Source organism: Danio rerio, chromosome 20 (genome assembly GCF_049306965.1).
Source record: "Danio rerio strain Tuebingen ecotype United States chromosome 20, GRCz12tu, whole genome shotgun sequence".
NCBI lineage: Eukaryota > Metazoa > Chordata > Actinopteri > Cypriniformes > Danionidae > Danio > Danio rerio.
Window position 1 is genome coordinate 3,306,878 of NC_133195.1, and position 6,000 is coordinate 3,312,877.

General features: G+C 32.0%; 1 protein-coding gene across 7 annotated transcripts in view; it reads right to left on the reverse strand.

The window, feature by feature from the left end:
* si:ch73-212j7.3 overlaps positions 1–1,918 on the reverse strand; it is a 73,367-nt gene extending 71,449 nt beyond the window's left edge. For all 7 annotated transcript variants that reach the window (XR_012396298.1, XR_012396297.1, XR_012396301.1 and 4 more), the window contains exon 1: positions 1,739–1,918. The gene's annotated coding sequence lies outside the window, so the exon portion shown is untranslated. The remainder of the gene's footprint in view (positions 1–1,738) is intronic.
* Positions 1,919–6,000: the final 4,082 nt, after the last annotated feature.

The window sequence follows — 6,000 nt, forward strand, 5'->3', positions numbered from 1 at the left end:
GCCTGGGAGATGACCAGCTAAAACCAGCTTGACCAGCCTAGCCAGGCTGGGAGCCCAGCCAAAACCAGCTATGTCCAGCTTAAACCAGGCTGGTCAAGCTGGTTGTAGCTGGATTTAGCTGGTCAGACTGGAAATGGCTGGAAACCAGCCTGGAAATGGCCAAAACCCCTCTAAAACCAGCCTGGTCAACCAGCTAAAACCAGAAACCAGCCTAGGCTGGTTTAAGCTGGATTTTTCAGCAGGGTCTTACACGTTGCACATACTGTAAACAAAGCAAGTGCTGACTAAAAGGGAATCATTTAATTAAAATTCTGAGAAGAAAATCTGAACAGTGGACAAATTCTCTCAATAAAACAAAACATAATGAAACAAAACCAAAAAGAAGCCGGCTGCTTGCTTCACATGCAAGTCAGATACTCGTGTCTTCAACAGAATAAGCTACAAAGAGGACAAGACTTTCTGCAAGAAGTTAATGAACTACTACTAATGGCTAATGATGCACTAGTATGCTCCCTAGGCAGGCAGCTCGCTTGATTTGAGACATTTTCAACGAGTATGCCCATGTTCTTGAATCCTGACAATGAAGAAACATGAAAAGCTTGAAGGAATTTTCCCATCTTCAATAAATAATAATAAATAAATAAATAATAAATAAGTCTTAATGAAATGTACAAAGCCTGTGGTGGCATGCCACATTAACTGACACAATCTTTCATTTGATATTTTGTTCTAATAACTGAAGCATTCCTTAGATACCGAGTCATTATTCCTCCCTCTTTCACAATTCTCTGACAGATAAATATATTACACGAGTTATACAACTGAAGCGCTTCCTACAGGAGCTTGAAAAACTTCAGGACTGCTATCATTTCCTCTGTTTATTTAAGTCGTTATAAATAAAAATGTAGCCTTGATACACTGTAAAAAGTGGAAACTTAAAACAAATTACTTTGACTTGTTACAATTAAATGAGTTAAGTTTGACAAACTTAATTTATGACAGTTTTCAGTAATAAATTAAATTGGTTATTTTAGGTGTAACAGATTTTTAATAATTTATTTATGGCAAATACATTAGCATTTTAGTATTGTTCACTATCAATAATGAGCAATACTTGTAATTGCCACAACACATAACAGTACTATTTTTATATTAGCATGGGAAGGGAATTAATTGTACTGTAATAAAAGTATTTTAACTATTATTATTATTATATTAACAATGTTATACTAAATGTTTTGTACTGTACAGTTTGTACTGTTCCATTCTTGTTTTCTTAAATAAATTACTAAAACTTGTTACACCTAAAAGGACTAAATTTATTACTGAAAACAGTCATAAAAAATAAGTTTGTCAAACTTAATTCATTTAATTGTAACAAGTCAAAGTAACTTGTTTAAGTTTTCACTTTATAAAGTGAACTTAAATCTAGGAATAGGATCAAAACCTCCGTTCCCTTTTCAAACTTCAAATCATCGATCAGTGGGTTAAATAGTTTTATATCCAGTAATATCCGCTCGGTTGTCATCCACTACGGCTAGTTAAGGAGGAACATATGGAATGTAACGCACACCCTCAACGTTTGCTTGCAAATATCCCAAATTCTTTGGATTCCTCTAGAAAATCAGTGGATGAAGATAACTGCTCGCACTTTACTAAATTAAAGCCTCATATAGTAAAACACTTGCTTTGAAATAACGTTTAAAACGTAACGTTAGTCTACAGTGGAAACACTTACCAATATTGATAGAGTTCAAATTCCTCGAAATACGTCAAACGAGCAGTCCGCGAAAAAGTCGCATTTATGTCTTTGACATGCAAAAAGTCCTGTAAAGCCACGGGAAATACACTGAAAAGATTGTAACAAACTCCTCCGTGTGTTGCTTGTAGCTTCAAGGATGACAGCTCACGCTCCTCCCGTAGCCCTCCGCTTTTTTCGAAAGTGAACGAGTGCGCATGCGCAGAGGCTCGAGTTTCTTTGACGACTGTGAGAGCAGAAACACAAATATTTTACTAGTGCACTTATACACTATTGGAAATTAATATAAACATATTTACACCTCGCGTTTTGTATGTAAAACTGCCTTCTTTTTTCTTTAAATAGTTAATCTTAAATTTTTTAATCTTTAAATTTGGCTAAATCTCAGTTTTTTCTATCCTTCAACAGAATTTACACTTGAAAAACTCTTCAAGTTTACCATTTCTTTATATTTTAAAATGAAACAATTTGTTATTTGAACAATTAGTATTCGATGTGTAATCATTGTCGTTTTTGTTTGTTTGTTTGTTTGTTTGATTGATTGATTGATTGATTGATTGATTGATTGATTGATTGATTGGATTACTTATGGCTAGGTCCTCATGGCTAGGTCCTCATTCTGCGCGTGCAGAATTCCGCAGAATTTCCGCAGATTTTCAGATAATGTATTACTTTTTATTTATTATATTAAGGGTTTAGTTATGATACTCCGCTGGATACTCCCAAAATAATTCCGCAGAAATCCGCAGATTTTTACCAAAATTCTCCGCAGAAATAGCAAAAAACGTCCACAGATTCCGTCTGGCCCTGCTTATGGCTCATTCTACCAGAAACATACATTATCGTTCCATGAAATAAAATCAAATACAGTGAATAAAAAGTATTTCATCCCCCCAAAAAAATGTAAAATGGACTGATGGTTGATTTCTGTAAGTTATTCTGTAAAATGAGTGTGTCATTCATTTGGTACTCAAATTGCTTTATTTTATGAAAAAAAAAAACACTACAAATGTACAAACCATGTCACTGTCCTTGTCCTTAGCCCAATTTTGCTATTTTAAAAGCTGTTATTTATAAGAAAGAAATACTTCAGAAATGGCAATTTTAAGTTGTGATCATTCACATCAACTGATTAAAAACATGAAATTATAAATCAATTCCACAAACAAATACTATTTAACAAATGCCCTCATGTTTATGTCATTTTTGACATGACCTTTTTTTACTGCTTGAACTGACAATACAAGAACATCATAACAAAGTCCAAGGAATCACAGACAGAACTTTAAAAAGGTCAATAATATACATATTCATAAGAAAAAATATAAAAATATACAAATAAAAATAATAATAAGCACCTTTCCACAATTTAAGAACCACTATACGTTGTTTGATCTGTTTTCATTACTCCACAATCAGTATTACATATTGTTTACTTTCATAGATATTTATATATTTACATTTCATATTTATACTTCAGTCACTTCTGTGCACATATGTGTATTTATGTGTATGATGTGTATGTTGTGTGTATGACTTCACTGTGAACGGCAAAGTAAGAATTTCATTGTGCAGGGAAACGTGTTTTCTTACTGTTCACATGACAATAAACAATTGAATTGAATTAAATTGAAATAACACCAGACAGAAAGTGAGGGGAAAAATAGAATTATATCATAAATAATAATAAAGTAATAATGCTAGAAGTAAAAATGCTAAATTAAACAAACAAAACTAAACAAATGAATGACATTATAATGACTCTTAAACAAATAACCATTAGGAAAGCAACTAAAATTCTTTAAATACGTCTGCATAATATTTCAGGAATCTTAGGTTTTAAGGTTATTCTTAATAAGATGAAGTGATTTTAGGAGAGAGTTAAATTCCATTCTAAAATGAGCAAAAAAAAATTGGTAATTATTTGCAAATTTCTGTTTGTGAATGAAAAATTTGCCATATAAGATAAAAAAAAATTATAATGTGTTCCAGGGATTAAGCTTTTGGGTTATAACAATAAAAAAGAATGCCTTTTAGACTAAAGCAAGTCAGAGCAAGCATTGGCAGAAGCAAATATATGAGAGCTTAGGAGTGACCAAAATTGCTTGCATACTGGACAATCAAAAAACATATGTACAAGTGTCTCCTCTGCTTGTTTGCTTGCATGACATTCTTAAGGCTATGACTCAGAGGAAGTGACATCATTTGTGACACCATTTGACGGAGGAGAAGCTGATAGTGATCAAGTATGTGTTCTATCATTGACAACACTATCATCTGTAGAAAACCTACAGCCAAGGAAGGTGATTTAATAGGAGGTTAAAAACCGATTGCTATAAAATACTGTAATGTATTCTTAACAATCAAATATATGATGTGAATGACATGGCGGAACGGAAAAAAAAGAAAAGGTAAATGGCACATAAATAACACAATGAGAGTATAGTTTTGGTGTTACACACACACACAAAACTATTATTTAAAAATAAAAAACACTCTAGTGACACAATTGAAGTCAGAAATTATTAGCCCCCCTAAATTATTTGCAGCCCTGTTTATTTTTGTCCCTAATTTTTGATTAACGGAGAGCAGATTTATTCAACACATTTCTAAACCTTATAGTTTTAATAACTCCTCTCTTATAACTGATTTATTTTATCTTTGCAGCTTACAGAGACATTTAAAGGCTTAACTGGGTTAATTAGGTTAACTAGGCAGGTTAGTGTAATTAGGCAAGTTATTGTATAGCGATTGTTTGTTCTGTAGACTATTGAAAAAAATATAGCTTAAAGGGGCTAATAATTTTGACCTTAAAATGGCTTTAAAAAAATAAAAAAAATAAAAAAAATAAAAAATAAAAACTATTCTAGCCGAAATAAAACAAATAAGCCTTTCTCCAGAAGAAAAAAATATTATAGGAAATACTGTGAAAATGTCCTTGCTCTGTCAAACATCATTAGGGAAATATTTAATTTAAATATTTATGATTTAAAAATTATGATTGCAAATGTAACCTGACTTTCTTCTTTCTATTTCATAAAGATCTTTGAAGAAAAGCCCATTGTAACCCCACTGTCATTTTTCAATTATTATAAATTTGTGAAATTTTTCTCATGTTTATGATTTCATATGAAGCTTTTAGATGGCGTCACTGGTGTGACCTCCTTTGCTATAAAGGAATTGTAAAGGCAGTTCATTCCACTGTGGCGACCCCAAATAAAAATGGGACAATGTCGAAAAGAAAATTAATGAATGTAAAAGAAAAAAAAAACATAATAATCACCATTTTGTCAGCATGTGGTTAGCATGTAAAATGCATCTTTCATGAAAACTGTCATTGGTGTTTTGTCACTGCTGTTACTTTTCTTATGGCCAACACCACTTCATCCCATCATTGTGTTTCTTAATGGTGATTTATCGCCACTGGTGTTATGTTTTCCCCCACATCACATTAACAAAAAGGTGTTGAGACATGTAATAATTTGATATAATACATGTTTGTAAAGGTTTTTCAAACATTTCATTTAATAGAGCAAATAAATGAACATCATTGAATAACAAAACCTGAATAAAACAAATAAAACAATCTTCTTATTTGTTGCATATTGATTATTGTTCTGTAACTCTGACTAAAGATGAATCTAATAAAGCAACAACAACAAAAAATATTGAAAAAAAACAGCAAGATGTCGCTTCTTTTCATAAAAGTCTGGTCTGTTTATCTGGTTCTGGTTAAAGGTGGTGGTGTTGTAAACACTTTTATGGCTGTCCTGATGGGATTGGCCGCAATGGTTGACAAACATGTTTGTGACACGTCAAGACGTGTTTTGTTGGAATGTTCATTTTGATAATGACACAGATTGTATGTGTAAAAATTGCTAGATTCCACACAATGAAGTATATTGATTTCCAGGGCTGGTATTGAGCATGTGCTGAAAATTAGTATACTGTAAACAATATGAATACATGTAAATATACACAAATGCCATAAAACCACATGCTAGTTCAATTCACCAAAATAAGAACGTATCACTAAAACAACTAAATAAGTATATAAAATGAGAGAAAACAATACATACATACCCGAATAAACGTAAAAAAACGCGTTTGCAATATTTACATGAGCAGTGCTAGGGAAAGTTACTTTTGAAAGTAATGCACTATTGAGTTACTCCATAAAAAAGTAACTAGTTGCGTTACTTTGTTACTTTTTATGGTAAGTAATGTGTTATGCTACTTCT